Here is a 15,013-nt window from a genome sequence, read left to right as displayed (position 1 = left end):
GAGATTGTACAGTGAAGGTTTTCCCAGAAACTTTGCCAGGATGAGAAAGGTAGAATTTCTGTACTTAAAAAACAAACAAAAAACTGGTAGTGCTAGAAAGACTCTCCTGCCTGTTTCAGGATTGACTAATAAACTCCTAAAGCAAAGGGCCTTGGAATTTCAAAATTAAATGTGGTTGTCTGCTGAAACAACGAACTAAATGCTACAAGGACCCTGAAATACATTACTATTGTATGGCACTGGCTTTATGAACCAAAGCCTGTTCTCTAGATGCCTCTCAAAATATTATGTTGTAGTAAACTTGATAATGTCTGATGTGCCCTAAGATTTTTGATGGTTTTTCTACATATTCTACATGTATTAGAGGTACAGAATAAAAAGATATGAGAATATAGTGAAATTGGACTTTAAAGAAAATGGTACAGGTAAACAGCTTATAGAAAATAGTTTTATTATTAAGATTCATTTCCACGATAGTTAAAGGCATTTGTAATTTACAATTCCTTTTTATTTGAAAGCTTTTCTTTTCTAAAATAAATCTCCCCATCCTCCTCCCAGCCACTGAAGGGAGATACAAATATCCAGTCAATTGTCCAGGTTCCCAGTGCATTGTGTCTATTGAGTCTGGGTCTATCTGGTTATTGGTGGTTCAGATTAAAAAAAAAAAAAAGAACCCGTGACAGATACATTTCTTTGTAATGTTTAATAGGATGATGATCCTATAAATTTATAATTTTTTTATCCCACTTTCCTTCATGAAACTCTGTTTTCTGCTTCCTGTCCAGTTACCATCAACACCTGGGCCTCTTTTTCTGAAGACCTTTTTTTAAAGGGGGGGATTAGACAAATTTATGGACAAGGACAGATCTTTCAATTAGCAATGAGAACTCAACAAAAATGCAGTTGGCTAGTTAGTGGTTCAGTGTGTTGGCCAATGAACTATTAGTTAGTATATAGTGCAAACATAGCCAGTTAATATAGAGTTAAGATGTTGGACTAGGACTAAAGTGACATGTGCTTTTGTAGTGAAGCTGTTAGGCTGGCTCTGGGAAGCACCTTGAGTGACTTTGGGACAGTCCCTCCCTCTCAACCCAACCTACCTCACAGGATGGTTGTGAGAAAAGATAGCAAGAGGGCAGGCTATATAACCTTGAGCTTCTGATTGAAAGACAGCATATAAATAGAGTAACTACATATTCAGCTTCAACCATGGAAGTTTAGTGGATGATTCTGAACAGCCAGTATCTCTCAGGTCACCTTAATCACAGGTCTGTTGTGGGAATAAAATTGAAGCTGTGAACATCATGGATGTTGCTCTTTGCTCCTAGGGAGGGGATGGGGGGAAGAGCTGACAATAATTTTCCTGGAGCATCAGGCTAACTATGATGTAGACTAAATGCGCTTTTGGCCTGATCAATTAGAGCAAGAAATCATCATCATCATCTGTAAATCTTAACAATTAAACTCCCTTATTGCAGGCAGTTATTTCTAAATGGCAGATACTGGTGGCAAGCAAGAGGAGAGGAATGTTGCCTTGTTTATAACAAATATATGTCGGACCCTTTTGGAAATATATCTTTGAACTATCTGATTCCAGCAAGGAATTCCTATGTAGGCAGGTCAAAACAAGAAAACCAGCCTCTAACCCTTCCTTCCCTTTTCTTCCGCCACACTTCCCAGCATTCCCAGAGAAGGGAAGAAGGTGGCATTAACCAACTGGAACTGAAGGAAGCGGGCCAAACTGAATGAACCAATCCGTGCGACCTGACGGGTACGTGCAGCGGGCCTCTGAGAGCGTCTTAATGGCGTCATCAGCGCGCTCCAGCTGGAGGAGGAAAAAGAAAAAAAAGGCTTCGTGCACCGATAGTCTTTGGCGGCGACCCGCTCACGCGTTGCTAGGGCAACGAGACTAAAACAATCGGACTCCGATTCCCAGAAGCGGGAGGATGGCCGAATTAAGTAGAATCCCGTCTCGAGGCAGGCTAATTAGAGAAAACATTTCCCTGCTCGAGCAGCTCAATTTAGGGAAAAGCTTTGGGTCCGTTTGGTTATTAATTTAGTGCAATGTTTAGGGCTACCAAATCTGGGTTGCAAAAATATGGGCACCTACAGCAGCGAAGAGGCACAGAAAGCTTTGAACTCTGGTGCCCTGGAAGGCCCTCTGGATTTTGCGACTCAGATCTTGTAATAGTAAGAAAGTCTCTCCTTTCCTTCCAAAAACCGAAGGTACAAAACAAAACAAAACAAACTATTTATAATTTGCCCTCCCCAGGATGCAGTCCAGCTGCAATCAAAATTAATACAAACTAAATCAGTGTTTCTCAACCTTAGCAACTTGAAGATGTGGAGACTTCAACTCCCAGAATTCAGAATTCCAACAGTTGAAGTCCACACATCTTCAAGTTGCCAAGGTTGAAAAACACTGAACAAAACTATAGTGCTATAGTTATGCTATTCCATTTTATTTTATTTACAGGTAGTCCCGGGGTTAAGAACACCTGATTTACGGATGACCCTTAGTTATGAACAGAGCCTACTGTATTATAGCAAAATTTGAGTGAAATATACGGTGATTTGAGTGATATACACAATGGTTCGAGTTCATTACACAGTACTACTTATACAGTATTATAAATAAAATAAATAAAATAAAAGCTTACATACAAATTTGACTTAAGGCCAGACCTTGGGAACAGAACTCATTCTTAACCTGGGGACTACCTGTATTGTGCTTTTATATACAGCCAGCCTCAGAAGAGGACCCCTGTCAACTATGAAATTAACCTAGTTAAAACCACAAAAACCTATAAAAACACAAAGTGAGCGTAATACTATAGAGGCAACGGTGACTCTTCACTTGCTCTCAAAGGATCTCCAAAACAGCTCTTTTTTAATAGTTTCTGGAAGGCCAACCATGAGGAGGCTGACTGGATCTCCAGCAGGAAGCCGATCCATCATATGGAGGCTGCATCTGAAAAGCATTGCTTGCAAGCCTGCCCCACTTCACCTCCCCTATGGGGGGGACCATTAAAAAATATTGGCAGTGAGTCTGCACTGGATGACAGTAAGCAATGTTTCTCAGAGCACAGGAAAGAAGAAAGAAAAAGGAAGCCAAAGAAATTAAAGTCATGTGATAAAAAAAAGAGAAGGCTAAAAAAAGGCCATACTTCCTTCCACGTCCACACATAATTTCATACATTGCCTCCGGTTCCCAGCTTTTTCCTTTTAAGGACTTCATCAGCTCCATCGAACCACAACTTTCCCAGTCTTCCATGTCTTTCTGACTCCGTCTTATTTCTTTTGCAAGTCAATTCTCATTTATTCTCTGTGACCAAACCGCCTCAACATACTTCTTTTATACCAGCCACTCACTTTTGTTTTCAGTCCCCATTCATTCAGGGGCCCTTCGTTCTTAACCTCATCTCTTCTTCTTTTACGGCACACGCTTTTTAAGTATCTCATTTGTTGGCCAGAAAAATCGGTGTTGGGTAGGTACGGGGATCCGGGATGAGGGTCTCCAAATAACACGCAGGACGAGAGAAATCCAACCCAACCTGTTTATTACGGCAGCAATAAAGGAGGACGCATCCAAGTGTCACTGCACAAGGAGCCTGTTCAGTGCTTGTCACATTAGGCCTTTTATACAATATTCAAACAGGGAGAAAGAATCTGATTAGTCAAAATTTGATACAGATTGCACATGTGTGTAACACCTTGCCTATCCCATAATATACTGTACAAGTGGGGGCGCAATTATAATATAATTATAATAACATAGGTTTTAGGGCCCTTTCGTCATAAGGCCACAATAGTTCACCAGTCTAACCGCAGAACCGGCCTTGTCTGCCCCTGACCGTTACTCCTGGGTTCCCCTCCTTGCCCCTCAGATTCATAACTTTTTTTCCACCCAGCAACAGCCAGTATAGGCCATCACATTCTCACTGAATTCAAATTACTATTCTTAGAAAGTAGTTACTGAAAAGCTAAACAAATGCCATTTTAGAAGAGAAGTCAGTGCTTTGCTATTACACAGAAGCATCATGTACATAGATTAAAAGGAATGTAAGGACAGATGTTATGCTCATAGCAACTGAGATAAAATGTGCCAATTAGAACGTGAGAAATTTGGCTATTTCTTATTAGGAAAGTAAAACTTGACAATTCTAGAACTAGACATGTTGTTTACACCTGACTATAAAATAGCTTTGCACCCCTTGCAAGGAGCTGGTGGCACTCAGTGCTAAATGCTTCTGCCTTGTGTGCTAATTAAAACTGTTAAACTCTGAATTACAGCAACTGGTGTTTTGACCTGAGCAAGGAATGAACTAAGAGAAGAAATTCTTCTAACATTATTAACTCACTTTCAAAACACTTTATTTCCATCAAAATCTCTCTGCATTCTCTCCACCTCTTGTAATTGTTCTTTCCTCACTTTGAGGGCATTCTGTACATCTATCTTTTTCTCTATATAGATTTTGCAGCAATATGCCTAAAACTTTTCCATCATCCATATTTTCTTTCACTTCATCAACGCACCAAGCATGATTTCCTGCTAATGGAACTCCACATGCTTGTGTGGCACTGTGGAACGTAATTCTTTTCACTCTAAGTAGTTTCCACATCCTCTTTGCTTTGCAGTAATTCTGTTGGGCGACAAATCTATCTTCTAATACTCTTTCCTACAAGACTAACACTTTCTCTTTTTGCCATCTTTCTACTTTCACCCACATCTCTTACTTTTTTCCCTTTCTTCTGTGACCATTTTTCCCAAGATCCATACTACCAAAAAAAGTCCATCCCACATTTAGAACCTCTAATCACCGTTATATCCTTCATTAATTATTTCAGTCTTTCACCATAAACAATCAAACCAATCATGATTTTATATTTACATTAATTCCTTTGCCATGTGTATGTATGGTTTTTTGTTTAAACCACATATTCAAAAACTCCCCAGAAATTTCTGTAAGCTGATATTCAGATAACCCATTCTCATTCACCTTGTTCAGTTACTTTTATCTCATTCCCACCCATTTATTCATATCACTTGACAGAGTCATTCTTCCTCCAGATCACATTCATTCAGAATGCTGCACAATTTTCTCCCAAATTCATCTTTTCTTCTTCCATTATCACCATGCACTGGGTGTAACAGACAGCTATTATCAACCTATGGGTTCCTCATTTCATACACATCCACAAAATCCAGATGAGACCAATTCACATTTTCTAAATTATATTTTAGTCCTTTCATTTGTAATTAAACCCACACCTTCGCCTCTGAGTACATCAATCAACTCCTCTCCATAAGACTAGGCTACCTGCATTCAGATGTATTATGTCTATAAACCTGCAGTTTAATGACACATACTCCGGATGCTCAAATCAGTGCTTCCCAAACCTGGGTAAATTACCAAAATTGGGTAAAAGTGGTTTTTCTTTGGGTAATGACACATGAACCTGTTTAGGAAATACTCATCCAGCCAGCTACTATTCACATCAACAAAATAATGTGTGGGTCTGACCAAGCACAAGAAGTGGCAGTAGTGCCATCGTCAAATAATGTTAGTCGCCGAATTGAAATTGTTGCTAGAGACATAAAGGCAGACCTTATTCGCCATATTAATTGGAGTGGTAAGTTTGCTATTCAACTGGATGAAATCATGGATGTCTCCAACAACTCGCAGTTGATGTTCTACATCCATTATAAGTTTGAAACCATGTTTGAACAAGATATTCTGCTCTGCAAGCCTTTGAAAATTACCTGTAAAGGAATTTATATATTCAATGCTATTCATGCATTTTTTAGTGAAGAAGATTTAACATGGGATTCCTATGTGGGAATTAACAGTGATGGTGCTCCCTCAGTGTTGGGTCTCTGTTCAGGCTTTATAGTTCTTACAAACTACCACAACCCAAAAATTCCACCAACACATTGTATGATTCACCGCCAAGCTCTGACCATCAAAGGTCTTCTTCCAGGACTAGAGGAAGTAATGAAAAACATCATTACCATAGCAAACTTCATCAAGGCAAGCGCTTTAAACACGAGGCTCTTTGGATCCTTGTGTTTTGAAACTGATTCATTACATAAGAACCTTGTTTTCTACGTGGAGACTTGTTGGCTCTCAAAAAGGAATGTTCTGAATCGCTTTTGGGAGCTGAGGACGGAAATGGAGATGTTTTTGGTTGAAAAGAAGCATGTACTCATTGAAAGAATTTCCAACAAGAAGCGGTTAGCTCACCTTAGTTATTTAGTTGATATTTTTTCCCACTTGAATGCACTTAATCTGCAACTTCAAGGAAAAAAGGAAAATAGGATTTCTGCAAGTGAAAAACTAACAGCATTTCAAGAAAAGCTCACAAGCAGAAAAACATAAAATTGCATCCTTCCCCACCCTTTCTTTGTTCTTGGAGGATGCTGATGGAGTTGATTTCAGTGAAATCAAGGATGACGTGATCACCCACTTAACAAAACTGTTTTTGCGTTTTAAGGAATACTTTCCTGAACTAGAAAGGTCTATATATCAGTGGATTATAAACCCATTTCTGTGTGACTTGACTGAAATCCCCGATAGTATTAATGGTTTTGCAAAGCAAATGATCAAGCTTAGGTCAAGCAGTCAATGCAAAATGTTATTTGAAGAAAAGGACCATTTGGAGTCTTTCTGGTTAACAATTCACAATGAATATCCTGTGGTAGCTGGGGAGGCCATGATGCAATTGTTGGTTTCCAAGCACCCACACGCATGAAGTAGGATTTTCCATTTTTGCCTTCATAAAGAACACAAAACTGTTTGCTGAACCCCAAATACGATGTGAGGTGTGCTCTGTCTCCCAATTTTGCAGAACTAATAAATAAGATGGAGCAGGGGCATTTTTCTCATTAGCTGACTGATGAAATATTCATGGTGAATATTTACCAATTTTTTTGTGGCTGCTAAAATGTATAGAGATGTTTAAAATAAAGACATTGCAACAAACATATTGTTTGCTTCTTATTTTTCACCTTATTTTCAATCTTTCTTCACTTGTCATGTATGTTTTTCTGTGCAGTGAGTGTTTTACCTACATTGGGTAAAAAGGACTTTCTGATAAGCCTAAATCCTAATATGGTATGTCTGGCTTACAAATACTTATAGTGGGTTAAAAGGCTTGGGTGACTGAAAGCTTGTGCCTTTTAATGACATTTGTTTGTTTTAAAAGGTGCTCTCAGACCCTTTATAAGTTTTGGCTACCGTAGACTAACATGGCTCTCCTCTTATAATATCTATTCTGGTTTGTACAGCACAGAATCGTTTATAGCCTAGTTCATAATTTAGTTTAGTGTACAGTCCCAGCCTTGTAGCTATGCAAGAGGGGCTGAAGCATTTTTTAAGTCCAGAATGTCCGGATAACATTTAGAAGTGGCTCAGACACCTCCCTAATTCACTGAACCATAAGAAGGGCGAGGAGGTACAGCACAATCAGATTTGTGGAGTCCTTGGTCTCTCTGAGCTTGGTTGTTTGCTTGCAGACATTTCATTACCCAACAAGGTAACATCATCAGTGCTAGTGAGTCTGGGGTTTGCTCCGTTTACATACAGTAGTTTGCCCTCCCAGTGTTGGCAGGGGTGTGGTTTTCTCCTTGCTAGTTCCTTGATTAGGGTATTGTTTTCTGCTTGATTGTTTGTCTGGTGTTAATCCGGTTGATTGCTGGAGAGGATGTGTTCTGGTCTTTTTGTTTCCTTTTTAGCTTTTTTATCATCTCTTTTGAATGGTGTGCAAATGTAGCTCAATCCTGAGCTACATATATTCTCTTCTATTGGAACAATCACTTGCAAGCTTCTGTTATTACAGATTTTCTAGTATGGTCTTCTAGTGCGACTGGCAGTGGCATTGTGCATATATGAAATGGCTCACGGACAAAGCTGAACAATTTCTCACAGTACAGTATGAGATTACAGCTAAAACATGTTTTAAACTAACCTTATGATACATGCTGAATTGACAGCATTGCTTTTCGCCCCATCAAAAAATAAAATAGCTACAGTACTGGGCAAGTTAGAGTTGTGCTGGTAAATCTGTTCGGGGAGGTGAGGTCATAAATGGAGAATTATATCTGAAAAGGGTTGCCATAGAAGGGTCCGACAACAGATGGGGAATGCCAGATTTGGGCTGAAGCCTCCCGGGTCCCAGTCCCTGCCCTAATGTGCTGCTCATAGCAAAACATGAAAGGACCTTTATAACATGGGAAGGGCAGATCACATTATATTTACCCCTTAACGGTTGACGTAAAAAGCATGCATTTGTTCTACTCACTCCACCAACATCACTAGTAATAACTTTGGAAATGCCTATTTTTTTAAATGGCTACAATCTTGTGGCATCTCCTGTTTTCATTTCTCCCAGGATATAGGCACAGATTTGGATATTGTGTGTGAAGCTTGGTAGTTTGCATGATGTGCTGGGAGGGTAGCCGTGTATGTCTGGACAGACCATATTACAGATACCAGCAAAATAAATCCCAAACAAACAGAACTGTTTAACTACTTGATAGAGGTTTTGTGACATCCTGGTTTGTTCAATATTTACTGAAGACATTTTTATTCAGGGAAGCGTTTCATATTCCAAAGTGAGACATTTTAATGACTTTCTAGTGAATCTGCAGGAAGTGTTTTGACTTCACGTTGTATTGCTTGAAAGCTTTATTACTTTCTTTTGCTAATTTTAAATGTTGCAAGCTGCCTTTTGTATAATTTGAATTGAAAGGTGGCTTCAGAACTAGTGGCGTAATAATTTTATTTTGCATTTCAAATGAATTGTTTACTGATGTTTCAGAACTGATGGTTTTCTTGGATAAAGAGATGTTTTTAAAGACCTGGATTACTTATTTGTTTATTAAATTTAAAGCCTGCCAACTCCAGAACAACTCTGGGCAGCTTACACATTAAAAAGAACAGAGAACAATAACAAAGGGAAAATGCCATATATGTCTGGACAGACCACACTACAAATACCAGCAACCTCCCCCCCAAAACCAACAGAACTGTTCAGCTCCTTGATAGAGGTTCTGTGATGTCCTGGTTTGTTCAAAACTATGTTAATTGCTCAGGAAGAAGTTGAAAGTATGATTATTCTTCATCTTATAAGGGAATGAAATATCAGTTGCAATGACAGAATTTAATACATAGCTGAGAAGTAGCTTTGTGAAAATCCGGAGGCAGATTCACCATATTTTTGTACTGTTCATTAATTACTAATTAACAAGGCCCAGATACCAGGGCCTTATTATTAGTAGTAGTATTATATGAATTTTTGTTAGATTTTGGATTCAGGGTTGGTATTATTACATTAGTAACCTTTTATACAGCATTCTGTTTTTAAAATTGTACAGAAAAATGAAGTTATTCCTATTTTCTATGCTTTCAGTAAAAATAATTGAGTCTTAGTAAAATATGTTTTAAAACATATATTTTCACTATGTTACACAAAAGTGACCAGTGAATCGTTACATTTGTAGTAGAGTTCCCACCCACTTGCTATTTATACTACATATCAACATTGTACCACCTGAACTCCAAACTGTTAATAAAAGATCGGTTCTATTAGTAGCATTCTTATTATTTGTATTCTATTAATCTATATGGCATTTTTCATACATCACATGCTTCTCCCTGGAAGGGCATCCAATATAACACTGCACAACAGAAACGACAGAGGAAATGGGAAAACAGGGAAGGCTAAGATAAATATGTAATTATTTCAATTGTACAGGTTTAATTACAGGCTTACTCAGAGTAAGGCATGGGAATTGGGGCAATGTGCTCAATAATTTAAAATGTGAAAGGAAGCTGGTATCACAGATGTTTTCAGAAGCAGTTTCAAATGCAAAAGTAGATGGCGTAACTTTAAAGGGTGTGTTTAAAATAGGTGCACGTGTGCATGCACTATTCCCCAGATGTTGCCCCACCATAACTCTGAGAAGCGCATCTGATTCTCCTGTACGTCATGTCCTATCAGCCCCACCAGATGGACCAGACCAGGAAATCAACTCCAGAGGAAGGCTAACATACTTTTATTGAGACTGGCTACAATAACAGAATCCTGCATGTGTGATTGTACTGGACCTCCTCCCCCTTCTCATACTCAGGTGAATCAGCTGCTTCCCAACGTTACCTGGACATTCTGGACGTAAAAATGCCTCAGCCCCTTTTGCCTAGGTAATGGCCCCTGTGTACCTCTGTCCTTACTCTGTACAAGTCCCTTCTCCAGGCAGAAGCAGCCTTCAAATCTGTGGTGTCCCTAATGTATCTGACACCCAGAGCGGCTGCTCCACTCCCTGAATTGCACCATGAGGCTCCAGAGGCCCCATCTCCTTCACTGCTCAGCATTGCTGAACACTGATCCAGACCGCCTTCGGCGTGCTACCGCTTCAAACATATTCCAACATCTTCAGTATCAAGAGCTGGATGTGACCTAGGATATTGTCAGCTTTTCTAATCGGTGCTCTCTAGATCTACTAGACTTCAAGTAGTCCCAGCTAAGTTCAGCCAGAGAAGCCCCACACAATTTCAGATCCAGGGAATGAGAGTACCCCTAAGGCAGTTTGCTACCCTGCCAAGGACTCAGGATTCCATTCACATAAAGCAAGATCTAGTAATTAGTCTTTAATTCTGAGTGGGTTCACCTTAGATTGCCATCACCTGGTGTCCTGCGCAAAAGCACTCCCCAAGACCATGTCTTGAGGGCTGGCTCTTTCTCTGTCCTTTCTATTACTCATGATGCAGTAAGGAATTTTTCTCCTCCTCTTTGCCAAAGTTCGCTATTCTGGTATTTCACCCCTCCTTTCAGTCCTACCCTCTGAGAACAACTTTGCTTATCTTCTGCACGGCAGCTTTCAGATACTTGCAGGTTTTGTCTTCCCATCCCCAGGCTACACATAATCTGCTCTTACTGCTTGATTTTTTCCCTCAGTGTGTTCCAGTTTGTCAAACCAACCAACCAACCAACCAACCAACCAACCAACCAACCAACCAACCAACACATACATTTATTTAAAGGAGGTAACCTTTTCCGGGTGGGTAGCTGTGTAAGTCTGATGCAACAAAAAACCTCCAAATGATTTGTAGAAGGTTAAAGACAAACAAAATGTGCGTGGCATAACGTTTTGTAGTCTACGTCCATTATTCCAAACATGCAAAGTAGCAAAGACCACAGGTAAGTGTCTGCAGGTAGCTACGATGACAAAAATGTGACATGCACGTAGTGATGTCACAATACAAGTCCCATCCTTTTGTACTTGAGTCTGAACATCAAGTAAGTATGTAAGTCATGCAGATTACATTGTAACATCATGATGCATTTTGTCCCTTTCTCCCCACCTCTTCTAGAGCCTATACCCTATAACTAACCCAGATGTCAATTCTGCCCCCATTTTTACTCTGGGAATATTACAGACCCTAGTAATCTCTCTACAATATACCTGCTCACCTTTCTTTACGTTACATATCACTGCTTGCCAGAACTGACTAGCCCAGTGCATTGTACACAGGGCAAACTACAGAAATAATTAACCAAAACAAATTAGAAATGACATTATTCAAAAATAAATGGGAGAATACTTCAGTTCCATGGGCACTTCATGGTTGACCTCAAGGTGATGATTACTGAGCAATCAATTTTATTGCAGAAAAACCAAGATAGAATTAATCAAGATAATCCATCTCCCATGGATTAAACAATTATCAAGTGTTTTTATCATAATTTTTATTTATCATATTTATAGACTGCTGCAGTTGAAATGGGCTTCTTACAGTTTTCAGCAATTAAAAAACAGTATCATAAAACTTAACAATGAAGCAGCAATCAATAAACATAATATATAAACAAAATAAATACCACAAAACAATCCTATTGCCAACCCCAGTTAACAGCAATAACAATTAGGTCTTAAAGACACTCCCCCAAAAATCTTCACAATCTTATGAAAGGACTGGAGGGTGGATGCTGACCAAACATCTGTAGGAGGTTATTCCACATCACTTCTGTATCCTTGCTCTCCTTACTTTCATACAAAGGGACTTTCAACATCCACATCTTGGGCAGGGTATATAGCCAGTTTGGTGTAGTGGTTAAGGCAACAGGCTAGAAACCAGGAGATTGTGAGCCAGGTGACTTTGGGCCAGTTGCTCTCTCTCTCAGCCCTGAGGAGGAGGCAATGGCAAACCACTTCTGAAAAACCTTGCCAAGAATACTGCAGGGACTAGTCCAGGAAATTGCCAGGAGTCAACAATGACCTGAAGGCACTATCTGTCTCCCTGACAGGGTTCAGGACAGAGCAATTCCACATAAAGATTGTAGTTCCAAAGATACCTGACAACTAGAAGCTCATGGAGCACCTGCAACAGAGGGGTAAAATGGGCTGTAGCAACTTTCACCCACCAGCGTGGGGGCTGTTGCGTTTTGCAACAATTGTAGACTCCAAGGGGTCTTCAAAGGCAGACCCATGTAGAGCATATTGCTGCATTCCAGTCTTGTGGTGATAGTATGACTCACTAACCCAAGTCTCCAGTCCAAGCAGGGCTGCAACTGGTACACCAGCCAAAGCTGAGTGAATGCTCCTTTGCCACCTCATCCATCTGAGAGTCCAGCAATCTTTGTCCAAAATTTCCAAGTAGCAGTGACATCATTCCAGAGTTAAAACTGGAGCAGGCAGACAACCAGATGGTTTTTGAATGAATTGTAACCCATGTCTTTTAGGGTTCCCTAAAAATGAAAGATTGGAAATAGAGTGATAATTATCCTAGAGATTAGACTTGCCCTGACCCTGCTGGCCTTTGGCAAAGCGTTAAAAAACTGGTTCTGCCATCAAGCCAGGGCCCTGATAATATGGGTGAGTCTGTTTCTTGCTCATGGTTATATTAGAGGTGTGATGTCATGAATGTTCTTGGCTGCTATTTTATTTATGTTGTTTCTAATTTTGGTTGTTTTTCTTTTTTACTCTGTTTTTATCCTATTTTAACTGTTAGCTGCCCAGAGTCACCTATATGAGATGGGCAGCCATAGAAATTGATTAAATAAATAAATGCAGCAACCTGTGTATTAGATCCAGGTGCCTTAGCATTAAGTCAAGGCCTCCCAGCGGATGTATAGTGAATTGAACCTTGATTGAGGAGGTGGTCCTGCCTGAGATTAAGGAGGCAGGTGTCAGTCCTGCCATACCCCACCAGGACATCCTGCTGTGCTCTCCACAGTCTGCAAGCTATCGCTGATTGCATTGGCAGCAGAAGACAGGGCTCCTCTGCCCACACCACTGCCCTGCCTCCTCCTTTTTTACTTTTTACTTGGCTGGACTTATGAACAAAACTGACTTATGAACAGCCTCCTGGAATGTAACCCGCTCATAAGTAGGGAACTGTCTGTACCCTAATCAAGGAACTAGCAAGGAGAAAACCACACCCCCACCAACATTGGCAGGGCAAGCTACTGTATATAAACAGGGATCAAACTCCACACTCACCAGCACTGATGATGTTACCTAGTCAGGTAATGAAACGTCTGCAAACAATGAAGCTCAGAGAGCACCAAAGACTCCGCAGGATTTTATATTGATCTGCCAAGTTACATCTGGCTGACCAACGGAACATTTGGCTCAATGTTCCAACCTTAAGATTTTTTGGCATTTTACTTTCTCCTATACTTGCACAAAGCCATATTTGCTTACTATTTCTTTTTTTGGAAATTATTTATTTTCCCAAAATGTAAAGGTACTTTGCTAAAACATAGGAGCAATTTTCTTTTTCCCTTATAAAGCAAAGAAAACATCTTCTTTTCTAAGAGAATCACACCAGGGACACTGAGTTGTATCTTTTTAAAAATATTTTTTCTCCATATGAGAGAAAGGTATTCAGCACATCCCAAAAGAAAAAAAAATTAGGTGCATTAAATATATTTTTTCGTTTCATATGGCATGTGTAGGAGTCAGAATGTTAGGCAAAAAGCCACCTTGAATTACGGCAATTCCTTCAATATTTGTACTTTTTGTTTTCATTGTCTATATTTTATTGACTGTAACCTGCCTTGAGTGCTTAAACCGAGTGGGACAAAAATGATCCAGACAACTGAAAACAGTATTTTCTCAGAAACGGTCAACTTTTTTTTCTTTTTTTGTCATATTTGCTAGCTATGCCTGCCCACGCGCATATAGTGCCATAAAAACTAGTGGAAATCACTAGAACTAAGCCCTTTTCATTTTTAAATCTAAGTTGAAACTTGTAGACCTATATACTGCACCATCAAATATTATAACTGTACAAACCCACTAATTACACCAGTTCCTTTCCATGACCTGATGTTCAGCAACTCATGCTATGTCTGATGGCATTTAGTCACAGGAAAGTATTTACAGAATGGGAACCTAAAATCCTTAACTCAGAGACAGACCCATTAAATGCAGCAGCTGTGTTTACAAGACATGACACATTAACACAAAAACTTTGTTGAACGAGTCTGCAGGATCATAGTTGTATATCCACTCAGAATCAGGTAGAGCATTTTAATCAAGACTTGAGGTTCGCACATCACCCAAATGCGCTTCTGGAGGGTTATACAGAAATCCAGTCTGCAGCTATTCAGAGTTCAGATGACATAGCCTTAAACCTTGGTGTTACTGCCTTTTTTTTAGTTTTTCAAATTTATGTGCTATTCCAATCATTATAAACTCTGGGTAGCCCACAATAATAAAATACTTTAGAAATTATAAAAGCATAACATTCCAACATAAAATCACCCCCATTCCCCCCATCTCCTGGCCGGAGGGAATCAACACACCTGCCCAGGAACCAGACTGTCCTACATGTAACAATAAAACGCAGGACATAGAAAGATAAAAAAGTGGGTGCAAATTCATTTAACCAGTTTGAAATTAACCATAGCTAGTGAGCCGGCTTTGCACTAAACTGCCATTTAACCATAGTTTATTGAACTTCCCACAAGTGGTTGGATTCAGATATTGCACTAAGCCATAAAGCGT

The sequence above is a fragment of the Python bivittatus genome, unplaced genomic scaffold, assembly GCF_059951505.1.
Source record: "Python bivittatus isolate LINGU-HERP-01145 unplaced genomic scaffold, Pbiv_v1 ctg000690_np1212, whole genome shotgun sequence".
Taxonomy (NCBI): Eukaryota; Metazoa; Chordata; class Lepidosauria; order Squamata; family Pythonidae; genus Python; species Python bivittatus.
The sequence above is the reverse complement of the archived record's forward strand: the minus strand, read 5'-3'. Positions refer to the sequence as shown.